We start from the raw sequence: 16,069 nt of genomic DNA on the forward strand, positions 1-16,069 counted from the left end.
AAATCCAGAAAATCACCTTGTCTGATTTGGGAAGATTTATTTTGCAAATTATGGTGGAAAATAAGTATTTGGTCATTAACAAAAGTTCATCTCAATATTTTGTTATATATACTTTGTTGGTAATCACAGAGGTCAAACATTTTCTGTAAGTCTTCACAAGGTTGGCGCACACTGTTGTTGGTATGTTGGCCCATTCCTCCATGCAGATCTCCTCTAGAGCAGTGATGTTTTGGGCCTGTCGCTGATTTTCTATGGGGTTGAGATCTGGAGACTGGCTAGGCCACTCTGGGACCTGCATATGCTTCTTATGAACCCACTCCTTCATTGCCCTTGGTGGTGTGCTTGAGATCATTATCATGCTGAAAGACCCATCTACATTTCATCTTCAATGCACTTGGTGATGGAAGGAGGTTTGCACTCAAAATCTCACAATACATGGCCCCATTCATTCTTTCATGTACACGGATCAGTCATCCTGGTCCCTTTGTAGACAAACAGCGCCAAAGCACGATGTTGCCACCCCCATGCTTCACAGTAGGTATGGTGTTCTTTGGATGCAACTCAGCATTCTGTCTCCTCCAAACACGATGAGTTTTGTTTCCACCAAACAGTTCTACTTTGGTTTCATCAGACCATATGACTTTCTCCCAATACTCTTTTGGATAATCAAAATGCTCTCTAGCAAACTTCAGATGGGCCCGGACATGTACTGGCTTAAGCAGGGGGACACATCTGGCTCTGCAGGATCTGAGTCCCTGGCGGCGTAGTGTGTTACTGATGGTAGCCTTTGTTACAGTGGCCCCAGCTCTATGCCGGTCATTCACTAGGTCCCCCCGTGTGGTTCTGAGATTTTTGCTCACCGTTCTTGTGATCATTTTGACCCCACGGGGTGAGATCTTGTGTGGAGCCCCAGATCGAGGGAGATTATCAGTGGTCTTGTATGTCTTCCATTTTCTTATTATTGCTCCCACAGTTGATTTCATCACACCAAGCTGCTTGCCTACTGCAGATTCAGTGTTCCCAGCCTGGTGCAGGGCGACAATTTTGTTTCTGGTGTCCTTCGACAGCTCTTTGGTCATCACCATAGTGGAGTTTGGAGTGTAAGGCTATGTGCACACGGAGTTTTTTGGTGGTGCGGATTTTGTAGTAAAGTCTGCAGATAAATCCGCAGGACTAAAGTCCTGCGGTTTATCTGCAGATTTGCCTGCGGTTTTGCCCTGCGGTCTCACACCTCATAATGGATAAGGTGTGAAACCGCAGCGGTTCTACACAAAAGAATTGACATGCTGCGGATTGTAAACCGCAGCAAATCCGCGCGGAAAAATCCGCAGCATGTGCACAGCGTTTTCCAGTTTATCATTGAAAACAATGGTACTGCACAACGCAGCTAAATCTGCTGCGGACCCGCAGAGCCTGAAACGCTGCTGATCCGCAGCAGAAACTGCACTGTGTGCACATACCCTGACTGTTTGAGGTTGTGGACAGGAGTCTTTTATACTGATAACAAGGTCAAACAGGCGCCATTACTACAGGTAATGAGTGGAGGACAGAGGAGCCTCTTAAAGAAGAAGTTACAGGTCTGTGAGAGCCTGAAATCTTGCATGTTTTTAGGTGACAAAATACTTATTTTCCACCATAATTTGCAAAATAAATCTTCCCAAATCAGACAAGGAGATTTTCTGGATTTGTTTTCTCATTGTGACTCTCATAGTTGTGGTTGACCTATGATGTCAATTACAGGCCGCTCATCTTTATGAGTGGGAGAACTTGCACAATTGGTGGCTGACTAAAGACTTTTTCCCACTGTAGATAGAATAGATAAAAGATAATAGATAATAAATAATGTTCGCTACTGTATTCTTAGTCTACTGTATATCCAGACTGGGCTCCCGGGTAAGTAAATACTGCACTTTATTTTCCGTGAAGACACTTCCCACAGGACAGACCATTAATCCTTTTGGCCCCCGGTATCACACAACTCTTCGTTGCCTCCTGGAGAATCCATGTGTTCTGTGCCCATCAGCGATAGAAGGCATCATGAATTCTCACATACAATAAATGCTGCTCCAGCTGCGGAGCCTCCTCTGGATTTACCACCGGCCGCTCTTTGCTTTTATTCTACAAGACCTAAAGGTGTAGAAAGACAATTGTGAGCGGCTGCCGCTCGAGGGCAGGGGTCTACATAATGCAATGTGAGGGGCGGCGGGGGGACGCTGCCACTGATCTTAACAATCACTATATGATCAGGTAATAGCAGGGGGGAGACACTTTGACAAATAATTACACTGTAAGTGTGAAAGTCGATGGCAGCTTGAAGCTGTGACTTGTGACGTTGGCACAACCTTTCAATTTATCCCATTAGGAGGAACTGAAAACCTATAACTAATGTGTACATCATGTGGAGGAATCTTCAAGAAGGGGAATGTCTGGTAATTTACTTGTTAAAGTTGCCCGCAGGGGGTACTGTACCAGGCGTCTCGCTTCTGTGCCTATGAACCTGAATAATACAGCACAAATCCAGAAAACGATCCAGGAGACGGAAATATTGGAATCCAGAGGGGCAGCAACGGTTGGAGTGGGGGTCTCTAGGGGAAAAAAGGGGCCTCCTATACTATCACATCTTACAAATCAAGAAAAAAATAATGATGCGCTTTTATGGAAAGGATGTCTGACCTAAAGGTAAAAATTGAAGCTGATGGACCCCAATTCTAAAGGCCCCCCATAAATATTAGTTAGGCCCCCCATAAATATTAGTTAAATGTCAGCTGAATTATCATGTGGCCGACAGCTGTCCCCCCAAAATCCCCCATGTACAGGAACGCTGGGCCGAGTGCTTGTGTTCTCTGTGAGAGACATCTAACCCTTCCTGATTTTTGTCCTCCTCCTTGCAAATTTCGTCATTCTCTTATAGATTCCTCTCTCCCTCTTTCAAACTCCTCTGTCCTCCCCTCATCCAAACTATTCTGTCCTCCATTTCTCCATAGTTTTCGGTCCTTCTACTCCAGGCTCCTTTTAAGTCCTCCAGATTACTCTGTCATCCCCTGTGTTCCCCAAATTGACCAGTCGTTCCCTCCTCCAGACTCCCCTGTCCTCCTCTGTGTTCTCCAGATTCCGCTGTCCTTCTTCCCATCCTCCAGACACCCCTGTCCTCCTTTGTTCCCTCCAGACACCCCTGTCCTCCTTTGTTCCCTCCAGATACCCCTGTCCTCCTTTATGCCCTCCAGGCACCCCTATCATCCCTTGTGCCCTCCAGACACCCCTGTCCTCCTTTGTGCCCTCCAGACACCCCTGTCCTTCTTTGTGCCCTCCAGACACCCCTGTTCTTCTTTGTGCCCTCCAGACACCCCTGTGCTTCTTTGTGTCCTCCAGACACCCCTGTCCTCCTTTGTTCCCTCCAGACACCCCTGTCCTCCTTTGTTCCCTCCAGACACCCCTGTCATCCCTTGTGCCCTCCAGACACCCCTGTCATCCCTTGTGCCCTCCAGACACCCCTGTCCTCCTTTGTGCCCTCCAGACACCCCTGTCCTCCTTTATGCCCTCCAGACACCTTTGTCCTCCTTTATGCCCTCCAGACACCCCTGTCATCCCTTGTGTCCTCCAGACACCCCTGTTCTTCTTTGTGTCCTCCAGACACCCCTGTCCTCCTTTGTTCCCTCCAGACACCCCTGTCCTCCTTTGTTCCCTCCAGATACCCCTGTCCTCCTTTGTGCCCTCCAGACACCCCTGTCCTCCTTTATGCCCTCCAGACACCCCTGTCCTTCTTTGTGCCCTCCAGACACCCCTGTCCTTCTTTGTGCCCTCCAGACACCCCTCATCCCTTGTGCCCTCCAGACACCCCTGTCCTTCTTTGTGTCCTCCAGACACCCCTGTCCTCCTTTGTGCCCTCCAGACACCCGTCCTTCTTTGTGCCCTCCAGACACCCCTGTCCTTCTTTGTGCCCTCCAGACACCCCTGTGCTTATTTGTGCCCTCCAGACAACCCTGTCCTCCTATGTTCCCTCCAGACACCCCTGTCCTCCTTTGTGCCCTCCAGACACCCCTGTCATCCCTTGTGCCCTCCAGACACCCGTCCTTCTTTGTGCCCTCCAGACACCCCTGTCCTTCTTTGTGCCCTCCAGACACCCCTGTGCTTCTTTGTGCCCTCCAGACACCCCTGTCCTCCTTTGTGCCCTCCAGACACCCCTGTCATCCCTTGTGCCCTCCAGACACCCGTCCTTCTTTGTGCCCTCCAGACACCCCTGTCCTTCTTTGTGCCCTCCAGACACCCCTGTGCTTCTTTGTGCCCTCCAGACACCCCTGTCCTCCTTTGTGCCCTCCAGACACCCCTCATCCCTTGTGCCCTCCAGACACCCCTCATCCCTTGTGCCCTCCAGACACCCCTGTCCTCCTTTGTTCCCTCCAGACACCCCTGTCCTCCTTTGTTCCCTCCACACACCTGTCCTCCTCTATATCCTCTAGCTTCCTCTGGCGGTGACTTATGTCTGCATGGAACAATATTCATGTCTCAATACTCCTTAGGCTGTTGGCCAATCCTGCAGATATGGGAGTCTTAAATGTGTAGCAGTCCCCCACCCGAAAATGAATTTACAAAAATAATATGAAGTAGATGTACCACATTCCCATCCTTTATGGAAGAGCTGTGTGATCCAGAGGATGAGGGGGACGTTACTGGACCCCAACTCAAAAATATTAACAGCCCCTTGTTCTATTCATGTGTCATTTATAGTATTGCTGGTCCTCTAAGGTATAGAAAGTGTTAGGCCCCCTAAGAACCATAGACAGGTGGGCGATTTGACCCTCAGTCCTGGGATGAGGCCACCTTGTCTGGACCCTTCTCTTTGTGGGCTTCATACAATTATCAGGATCTATGATGGCTGGTATGTCAGAAAAAATCAAGCATGTCATACAGTGACAGGTAAAAGTTTGGGCACCCCTCATCAAAATTACTGTTATCGTCAACAGTTAAGTAAATTGAATATGAAATGATCTAAAAGGCCTAAAGTTACAGGTGACACATTTCCCTTGTATTTTAGGCAAAACCAAAATGTATATTTTCATCTTTTCATTTTAAAATTAACAAAAAGGAAAATGGCCTGATGCAAAAGTTTGGGCACCCTGCATGGTTAGCACCTAGTGGCGCCCCCTTTTGCAAGTATCACAGCTAGTGAACGCTTTTTGTAGACAGAACATAATCTTTCAATTCTTGTTTGAGGGATTTTCCTCCATTCTTCCTTGGAGAATTCCTCCGGTTCTGTGAGATTCCCAGGTCGTCTTGCTTCCTCTGCTATTTTGAGGTTTAGCCACAAATTATCAATGATGCTCAGATCAGAGGACTGTGAGGGCCATCGTAAAACCTTCATCTTGCGCCTTTTGAGGTCGTCTATTGTGGATTGTGACGTTTGTTTAGGATCATTCTCCATTTGTAGAAGCCATCCTCTTCCTCTTTTCACCTTCAGCTTTTTTTTACAGATGGTGATATGTTTACATCAAGAATTTGCTGAAATTTCATTGAATCCATTGTTCCCTCTATCCGTGAAATGTTCCCCGTGCCATTGGCTGCAACACAACTCCAAAGCATGATTGAACCTCCCCCATGCTTAATGGTTGGTGAGGTGTTATTTTCCTGAAATGTTGTGCCCTTTTTTCTCCACACATACTTTTGATCATTATCTGCTAAACCTTTCTGAATATCTTTTGCAGTCAAGCGGGGGTTCTGTGTTGTCTCTCCAGAATCCTACGAGCAGCTCTCACTGAAATTTTGCTTTGTCTTTCAGACCTCATCTTGACCTCCACTGTTCCTGGTAACTACCATTTCATAATTACATTTCGAACTGAGGAAAGTGCAACTTTAAAACACTCCTTAGGACCTTCTCCTGCTTTATGGGCCTCCACTTTTTTCATTTTCTGAGTGCTAGGCAGCTTCTTAGAAGAACCCATGGCTGCTGGTTTTTGGCACAATGTTAGATGAGGCTAGGTCCTTATAAAGCTGGAAATTTGTATCACCTGGCCTTTCTTCATGATGATAGTGACAAAGCCATAACCCTAACAGTCTAATTAAGATCTGAAACCTTGGTTAACGTTAAATCTCCAAGGGTGCCCAATCTTTTGCATTGGCCCATTTTCCTTTTTGAAATTTGTAAAAAGTATAAGATGAAAATATATATTGTTTTTCCTAAAATACAAAGGAACTCTTTAACTTTAGGCCTTTTGAGATCATTTCATCTTCAACTTGCTTAACTGTTCACAATAACAGTAATTTGGACCAGGGATGTCCAGACTTTTACATGCCACTGTATAAGCAAACCCCAGCAGTGGCACAGTGGATATACAGTATATCAATGATGTGGCAGCCTAGCCGTTCCCTTACCTCCAGGAAAGCTGCTGGTCACGCTGTGGGTGATCTCTGTCGGATGGGTGAACCCCTATGTTGGAGGGTGATGCATGAGCACAAGCAAAGAATTACAAGTACAATCCAGGTAAACCAGTGGCGATGTTCCACATAGCAACCAGCGATACTTATTGTCATTTCACTTTTATACAATGTTGCTTCTCACATTCCGGTTGCTATGGTTTCCAACTGAAAATATGTCAAGGTGCGAGAATGAATGACTGCTTCATATCTACCATTGACTCACAGTAGTACAGTACGAGCACGTCGTCAGATGAGGCCAGGCTTGACGGATGGACTGGAGGACTGATTCATCCCTGTTCATAAATCACCTTTTTAGCATTTTCTTCTCAGATATCTCACAGATTCTCATGCATAAAATACAAGAATTCCCTTTTACGGAGGAGAAATTGCTTCCAATGCTCATTGTTGTGTACATCAGTCAGTAGGTGAGTCACCTCCTCGATAGCATTAGGGATCTGCCGTAGTCAACATTAGTCATGGCCGCAACATTACAATTGGAGATATTATGGGATGGAAGGAGGACGACATCCAAGACTGAAGAATGTGCCACTTTGCCCATAGTGGTCAGGACATTAGTGACACTGACAATCGCCATGGAGGAAGTTCGGTGCACACTTTTGGCACCTGGTATGATCATGTCTTTGCCTTATAAGCCGCTGGTTTTCAGCCCTTCTGCAGAGGCATGTAGACTTCTGCTGGGGCGCAAAAGAAGTAAGGAGATACCATTGCCTTACGTGACACCTGATGGCAGCTTCCTCATGGAGGATCTGCCCATACACAGGCGCAGACTTATTAATTGTGTTATCCTGTTATTCCTAAACCCTGAAATTTAGAGACATACGATATATGTCGTATAAATGGTGGAGTTCAGTATGTATGGGACATAATGGTTTACAGCTCTCACATTACCCCTTTGATAGCCGTCACTGTGCCCCATAATGGAGCCACTTACGGTACCCCATAACAGAGCCACTTACTGTACCCATTGGAGCTGCTCACTGTACCCCATATTGGAGCCGCTCACTGTGCTCCATAGCTGAGCCACTATGCCCCATAACGGAGCCGCTCACTGTGCCCCATAACGGAGCCGTTCACTGTGCCCCATAATGGAGCCGCTTACTATGCCCCATAACAGAGCTGCTTACAGTGCCCCATAACGGAGCCACTCACTGTACCCCAGAGCCAGAGTGCACATATAATAAAGAAAGATTAAGGATTCCGCTCTATTGGCCTCAAGGACACCGTTCTCTCCTGGTTCTCCTCCTATCTCTCTGACCGCTCCTTCACTGTATCTTTTGCTGGCTCCGCTTCCTCTCCTCTTCCTCTTTTGGGGTTCCTCAGGGCTCAGTCATAGGCCCCCTCCTCTTATCTCTATACACTGCCCCTATTGGACAAACTATCAGTAGATTTGGCCTCCAGTATCATCTCTATGCTGATGACACCCAATTATACGCTTCTTCTCCTGATATCACCCCCACCCTATTACAAAATACCAAGGATTGTTTGTCCACCATCTCTAACATCACGTCCTCCCTCTATCTGAAACTGAATCTCTCCGAAACTGAACTCCTTGTGTTTCTCTCCTCTACTAACCTAACTCTACCTGACATTGAAGTTACCTTGGAGGGTTCCCCCATAATTCCCCAGCAGCACGCCCGCTGCCCCGGGGTAATATTTGACACAACTTTCCTTTATTCCCTATATCTGGTCACTCACTTATTTCACCTGCATCTTAGAAACATCTCCAGAAACCGACCTTTTCTTACCTTTCAAACTGCTAAACTCTTACTGTCGCTCTTATTCATTGCCGTCTAGACTACTGTAAGTCTCTACTGATCGCTCTCCCTCTTAATAAACTCCCTCCTCTCCAATCCATCTTGAATGCTGTGCAGCAGCCAGGGTCGTTATTTCAGTCCAGCCGCTTAGCCGAAGCCCCCACCTCATGCCAGTCATTACACTGGTTACCCATCTGCTACAGAATACAATATAAACTCATGTCTCTCACCCACAAAGCCCTCCACAGTTTTGCGCCACCCTATATCTCCATCCTCATCTCTGTCTGTCTCCTTACACGCTCTCTCCATTCTGAAACTTATCTAACACTAACATCCTCCATAATTGGAACCTTGCACCTCCATCCCCAAGACTTTTCCCGTGCTGCACCAGTTCTCTGGATGGATCTATCCCACACAATACGACTGTTATCTAGCCCCCATGTTTTTGAGTGTGCTTTAAAAACTCACCCCTCAATCAAGCTTATCGCCTCAACTCACAAACCGAACTCTCCCCCGTTCCCTCCTTCTAAAGATTATTCAGACTCCGCTCCCTCCTATTCATGTCTCCACAGCCTCCATACACATGATAACTGCACCTAATAGTTTCACATAAATGCAGCGGATCACACAGTGGTGCGAACCCCGGAGTACAGCAAGTTACAACACCCAGAAACTCTGAAAGGGCCACAAAGTCCAAGTAACAGAGACAAAGCCCCCGATACCAGGGGTAACCAGGGCCAGCATTAGGGGGTCACTGGGCATTTGCCAAGGGCCCCCTCTCCCCTAGGGCCCTCCAGAGTTTATTGCAGTTACAGCAGCATGACCTGTGGTGACATCACTCTCATGTAACTCGGCTGCGACATATTAATATAAGAAATATCAGCTGGAAGAGCGGCCCTTATATACGCAGAACATAGTGGGAATTCACGACTGTCGAGATTGTGCCTGTGTATTGTGCAGAAGATATCCTAAGTGTTCGGCCGGCGCCCGCTGTATGGAGGTTTCACAAGTTCATCCAGTAAAGTTTATTATCCATACCCATCAGTCATCTGGCGTTGGGTCCTGGCTGCACACCTAAGTTAGCAGTGTGCAGTCTACAGGTGCGCGCACAGTGCCCACATGTTACAAGCAGTGACAGCCACAGGGAGTGACAATTAGGGGGGGCAGCGCCAGGAACTAACGATGCCCCCATTGACGGAGAATCAGACACACTTAGTATCCAGGTAAGTAACATTTTTTCTTAGAATAATCACTGTAATGTGAGTTCTGCGCGGCATCAGCGCTGAGTGAGTAACGGTGCGCAGGCTGAGCGCAGCAGTCCGCACGTTGTATTAGTAATCTCCACAGGCTCGTACTTTGTAAGATTGATAATATATGCATCTTGTCACACAATGTCTTCTTTCCATCTGCGCTTTTCACAGATCCAGGAATTAACCAGTAATTAAACCAGACAGATCTGAAATGTTATTAAATCTGGAGAGGGTTTTCCAGTCTTGATGGCTCTGAAGGGAGTAAAGCACAAAAATGACGCTGAGGAGATAAGTGAAGGGAGCTCATTCCCTGCACAGCTTACCCCAGATTCCTCTTATCAATTCACCTGATCACCGGAGAAATGAGAGGGCAGATGGGAGAAATTTATGGTTTACTTCTTAATATGCAAGTTTCTGTTTTACAAAGAAAGACAGGAAGGCAGTACTATCTGTGCCTGTGTCACATACAGGGGCAGCCAGTACTATCTGTGCCTATTTCAAATACAGAGAGCGATAGAGAGGCAGTACTACCTATGTCTACATCATTTAAAATGAAATACAGGGAGCCTGTGTTATTTGTTCCTACATCCTCCACAAGGAGAGACAGGATGGCAGCATTATCTGAGCCTGCATCATTTACAAGGAGACACAGAGAGATAGTACTGCCATCTTGTTTCACCCGGTATATGATGCAGGCACAAATAGTACTATCTGTGCCTACATGATTTACAGGAATAGACAGGAAAGCAATACTAACTATATTTACCTCATATGCAAAGAAAGGTAAGTAGGCATATCTATATAACATACAAAGCGGAACAGGTAGGTAGCACTATCTGTGCCTGCAGTGGGGAAAACAGGTATTTGATACACTGATGATTTTGCAAGTTTTCCCACCTACAAAGTATAGAGAGGTCTGTAATTTTTATCTCACCTGTGAGAGACAGAATATAAAAAAAATCTACCTGAAACCTGAAAGATCTTGAGAAGATCTGTATGGAGGAGGGGGCCAATATCCCTGCTGCAGTGTGCGCACACCTGGTCAAGAACTACAGGAAACGTCTGACCTCTGTAACTGCAAACAAAGGTTTCTGTACAAATATTAAGTTCTGTTTTTATATTGTATTGAAAAGTTCTTTTATGCAATAAAATATAAATTAATTATGGAATTGTCATACAATGTGAATTTCTTGTTTTTATCTTTAGATTCTGTCTCTCACAGGTGAAGTGTGCCTACGATAAAAATTACAGACTTCTCCACTCTTTGTAGGTGGGAAAACTTGTAAAATCTTCAGTGTATCAAATACTTATTTTCCCCACTGTACATCATTAACAAAGAAAGACAGGGAAGCAGTACTATCTGTACCCACATCATTTACAGGCAGAGACAAGGAGCCAGTACTATTCGTTCCTATATCACATGCAGTGATGGAAAACAAGGCAGCACTATCTGTACCTAAATGATTTACAGATAAAGACAGCAAGCTAGTAGTATATGCACCGACATCAAATACAGAGTGAAACAGGGAGGCAGTACTATCTGTTCCTACATCTTATACAGAGTAAGACATGGAGACAGTACAACCTGTACCTGCATAATATACAGAGTGAAACAGGGAGGCAGTACTATCTGTACCAATATCTTACACAGAGTAAGACAGGGAGGCAGTATTATCTGTACCTACCTCGTATACAGAGTGAGTCAGGGAGGCAGTACTATCTGTACCTACCTCGTATACAGAGCAAGATGGGAAGGCAGTTCTATCCAGACATTTGTTGTCACCTTCCATTATTATTTCATTTTTGCAGCACGTGACAATTAAGGGACAAATTAGTAGACCCTTATATGTTGAGATATTTTGTCGTTAGTTTTCCGGCCTGATCGTCACTGGACAGGAAGGGGTGTAAAGGGGAGTCAGGACATGTTGCGGTACATGTGAAAGCAGACCCTGTAACCATGGAGATACATGTGTCTGCAGAGGAGCTGCATGCACAGATACATGATTATCTCCTTGGAGCAATGGAAGCCTGGCTTCACACAAATGAAGATCCATCGGAGTGCCGGAATCATGTAACGAGGATCACCCTTCCATCAATCTTCATCCCCTAATCAACCAGAAACCAAATCCTGCGCCTGACGGTCTCTATACATAGCTCAGGACTCGCACCCACAGGTGTCATCCCACTCATGCTCAAAAGGGGGCAGCCTTGTGCTGTGACTGCTCTGCACACATCCCACTCATGGGGATCAATGCTAATGGTTTATTCAGCTGCTCATCTCTGTGTACCAAACCATCAAAGTCCCCAGTGCAGCTTCACATGCCTGCTCTGTTAACCCATTTATTGCCAGAGCACATTACCCTCAGCAGTTCATTATAAGGCACGACAGCCCCAGTATAATGGGAGTGTGTGCGTGCTCTCCTACAGAGGAAGTCTCTGCTATGGCTTCCTTCAGGGACCAGAAGATCTGAGCTAAGGACCGATCATACAGAGAGAGAGGTCTATGTATATAGTATATACAACGAGCAGTATGCACGGAGACTGTATGGCGGGACACAGACTCCCCATACAGTATGATGCCTCCTAATAAGGCCCTATTATACAGAGGTTCTCTTCTAGAAGCAAGCGGCGTGCACCGACCCAGGGAAGTGTGACTTATCCTGATGGAGTCTCTAAATATCTTTATGCTTCCAGGTCAAGGTATTTTGGTGCCCTTGGCAGATGAAGCCAATGGTGCCCTCCCCCCATGAACCCTCAGCCCCCATGTAAAGGAATGGGTCTCAGACTAAGGTATCAGGACCCCTAATGCACCCTATCTCCCTCCGATGGGTCAGGTAACGAGCGCTGCTGATGACCTCCATTAGAATTGTTACCTGCTTCCCCCAAAAATACAAGCAAAAATCAAGAAAGTGATATGCTTTAATGGTGAGGCTCAACAGGGAGTGTGTTTCCTAGATATGGAATCATTCATTGTGGGCCATTTACACAATACCAGGGAATAAATAATGATATTCATCCCTGACATCCTAGATTTTAAATACCAGACCCAAGGACAGTCATGGAAACTAATACTGCTTAACTATAATTGGGGCTGTTTGTTTCAATTAAGATGTCCAGCATTTGAGGGAAACCCCAATAGAAGCTAAACAGACCCCATTATAAGTGATAAGCATGATGGTTTTTATATCCGTCATGCAACAAATACAGTTTGCAACATTACTGATGATGGTTCTGGTGCTATATTACTGTATTGTTAATGGCTTTGGTGATGTATTCATGTACTGATGGTGGTTCTGGTCTCGTATTTCTGTACTGATGGTGGTTGTAGTCACATTTCATGCAGTGATGGGTGTTCTTGTGCTGTATTCCTGTACCATTGATTGCTCTGGTGCTGTATTCATCATCAGAACTATCATCAATACATAAATACTAAACCAAAACCATCATCAGTACATGACTACATCACCAGAGCCGTTAACAGTACATGCAAAACTACACCATAACCATTATCTGTAAATTAATAGGTCACTAAAACCACCATTAGTACATTACTAGAATCACCATCAGTAGATAAATGCACCACCAGAACCTCCATCAGTACATGAATACATCACAAGAACCACTGTCAGTAAACTAATACATCACCAGACTCACCATCAGTACATGAATACATCACCAAGCTTAGCAGAACAATCAATTGTGATTTCAAGTCAGGCCCAAATACTTTTGTATCTCCAAACAAGTATGTCCTTAACAATAGTAAGGAGCTGCTGGGAGTTATTTTACTCATTTATATAGCACCATTAATTCCACAGCACTTTACAGTTTTGCATACATTACCATCGCTGTCCCCAATGGTGCTCACAATCTAAATTCCCTATCAGTATGTCTTTGGAATGTGGGAGGAAGCAGGAGAACCGGGAGGAAACCCACACAAACACGGGGAGAACATACAAACCCCTTGCAGATGTTGCCCTTGGTGGGATTTGAATCCAGGACCCCAGCGCTGCAAGACAGCAGTGCTAACCACTGAACCATCGTACCGCCCAAGTTATCACTCATTATCAGACTGTGGACTATGATGAGAAGTAGTTAGTATCAACAAGTAAATATTTACATCCAGGTACCTTATAGGTGACATCTTCTCTGATTTAGTAGTTTCTTTTTGTCTCCATCTTGTTCAGACTCCATGATGAGTTTTCACATCCACAGCTCTTCTCTGCAGACGTCCCTCTTCTCTGGTCTTTTGCAGCACTCCCCGACATGGTGCCCTTAAAAATAAGAGTGTTATTAAAATGCCCTCTGGATAAAAGATATCTGTCCATACTATGACCCTAAATAAGCCTCCTATGGTATATGGCCGCCCCACTGTCTACCATTATCAGATGTAACCACCACACTGTCCAGGCCTCTCTATTCCCTCCAGACCCCTCTGTCCCATCCAGACCCCTCTTTCCCCTCCAGACCCCTCTTTCCCCTCCAGACCCCTCTTTCCCCTCCAGACCTCTCTGTCCCCTCCAGACTCCTCTTTCCTCTCCAAACCCCTCTGTCCTCTCCAGACACCTCTGTCTCCTCCAGACCTCTCTATCCCCTCCTGACCCCTCTGTCCACTCCAGACCCCTCTGTCCACTCCAGACCCCTCTGTCCCCTCCAGACCCCTCTGTCTCCTCCAGACCTCTCTGTCCCCTCCAGACCCCTCTGTCTCCTCCAGACCTCTCTGTCCCTTCCAGACCCCTCTGTCTCCTCCAGACCTCTCTGTCCCCTCCAGACCCCTCTGTCTCCTCCAGACCTCTCTGTCCCCTCCAGACCCCTCTGTCCACTCCTGACCCCTCTGTCCCCTCCAGACCCCTTTGTCCCCTCCAGACCCCTCTGTCCCCTCCAGACCTCTCTTTCCCCTCCAGACCTCTCTGTCCCCTCCAGACCTCTCTGTCCCCTCCAGACACCTCTGTCTCCTCCAGACCTCTCTGACTCCTCCAGACCTCTCTGTCTCCTCTAGACCTCTCTGTCCCCTCCAGACCCCTATGTCCACTCCAGACCCCTTTGTCCCCTCCAGACCTCTCTTTCCCCTCCAGACCTCTCTTTCCCCTCCAGACCTCTCTGTCCCCTCCAGACCTCTCTGTCCCCTCCAGACCCCTGTCTCCTCCAGACTCCTCTTTCCTCTCCACACCCCTCTGTCCCATACAGACCCCTCTTTCCCCTCCAGACCCCTCCTCTTTCCTCTCCACACCCCTCTGTCCCATCCAGACCCCTCTTTCCCCTCCAGACCCCTCTTTCCCCTCCAGACCTCTCTGTCCCCTCCCGACCTCTGTCCCCTCCAGACCTCTCTGTCCCCTCCAGACTCCTCTTTACTCTCCAGACCACTCTGTCCTCTCCAGACCCCTCTGTCCTCTCCAGACCCCTCTGTCCCCTCCAGACACCTCTGTCTCCTCCAGACCTCTCTGTCCCCTCCAGACCCCTCTGTCCACTCCAGACTCCTCTGTCCCCTCCAGACCCCTCTGTCCCCTCCGGACCCCTCTGTCCCCTCCGGACCCCTGTCCCCTCCGGACCTCTCTTTCCCCTCCAGACCCCTCTGTCCCCTCCAGACCCCTCTGTCCCCTCCAGACCTCTCTTTCCCCTCCAGACCTCTCTGTCCCCTCCAGACCTCTCTGTCCCCTCCAGACCTCTCTGTCCCCTCCAGACCCCTGTCTCCTCCAGACTCCTCTTTCCTCTCCACACCCCTCTGTCCCATCCAGACCCCTCTTTCCCCTCCAGACCCCTCTTTCCCCTCCAGACCTCTCTGTCCCCTCCCGACCTCTCTGTCCCCTCCAGACCTCTCTGTCCCCTCCAGATTCCTCTTTCCTCTCCAGACCCCTCTGTCCCCTCCAGACAACTCTGTCTCCTCCAGACCTCTCTGTCCCCTCCAGACCCCTCTGTCCCCTCCAGACCCCTCTGTCCCCTCCGGACCCCTCTGTCCCCTCCGGACCTCTCTTTCCCCTCCTGACCTCTCTGTCCCCTCCAGACCCCTGTCTCCTCCAGACCTCTCTGTTCCCTCCAGACCCCTTTGTCCCCTCCAGACCCCTCTGTCCCCTCCAGACCTCTCTTTCCCCTCCAGACTCCTCTTTCCTCTCCAGATCTCTCTGTCCCCTCCAGACCTCTCTGTTCCCTCCAGACCCCTCTGTCCCCTCCAGACCCCTCTGTCCCCTCCAGACCCCTGTCTCCTCCAGACCTCTCTGTTCCCTCCAGACCCCTTTGTCCCCTCCAGACCCCTCTGTACCCTCCAGACCTCTCTTTCCCCTCCAGACTCCTCTTTCCTCTCCAGATCTCTCTGTTCCCTCCAGACCTCTCTGTTCCCTCCAGACCCCTCTTTCCCCTCCAGACCCCTCTGTCCCCTCCAGACCCCTGTCCCCTCCAGACCTCTCTTTCCCCTCCTGACCTCTCTGTCCCCTCCAGACCCCTGTCTCCTCCAGACCTCTCTGTTCCCTCCAGACCCCTTTGTCCCCTCCAGACCCCTCTGTCCCCTCCAGACCTCTCTTTCCCCTCCAGACTCCTCTTTCCTCTCCAGATCTCTCTGTCCCCTCCAGACCTCTCTGTTCCCTCCTGACCTCTCTGTCCCCTCCAGACCTCTCTGTCCCCTCCAGACCCCTGTCTCCTCCA

The sequence above is a fragment of the Dendrobates tinctorius genome, unplaced genomic scaffold (assembly GCF_039654945.1).
Source record: "Dendrobates tinctorius isolate UK_male_01 unplaced genomic scaffold, ASM3965494v1 ptg000455l, whole genome shotgun sequence".
Taxonomy (NCBI): domain Eukaryota; kingdom Metazoa; phylum Chordata; class Amphibia; order Anura; family Dendrobatidae; genus Dendrobates; species Dendrobates tinctorius.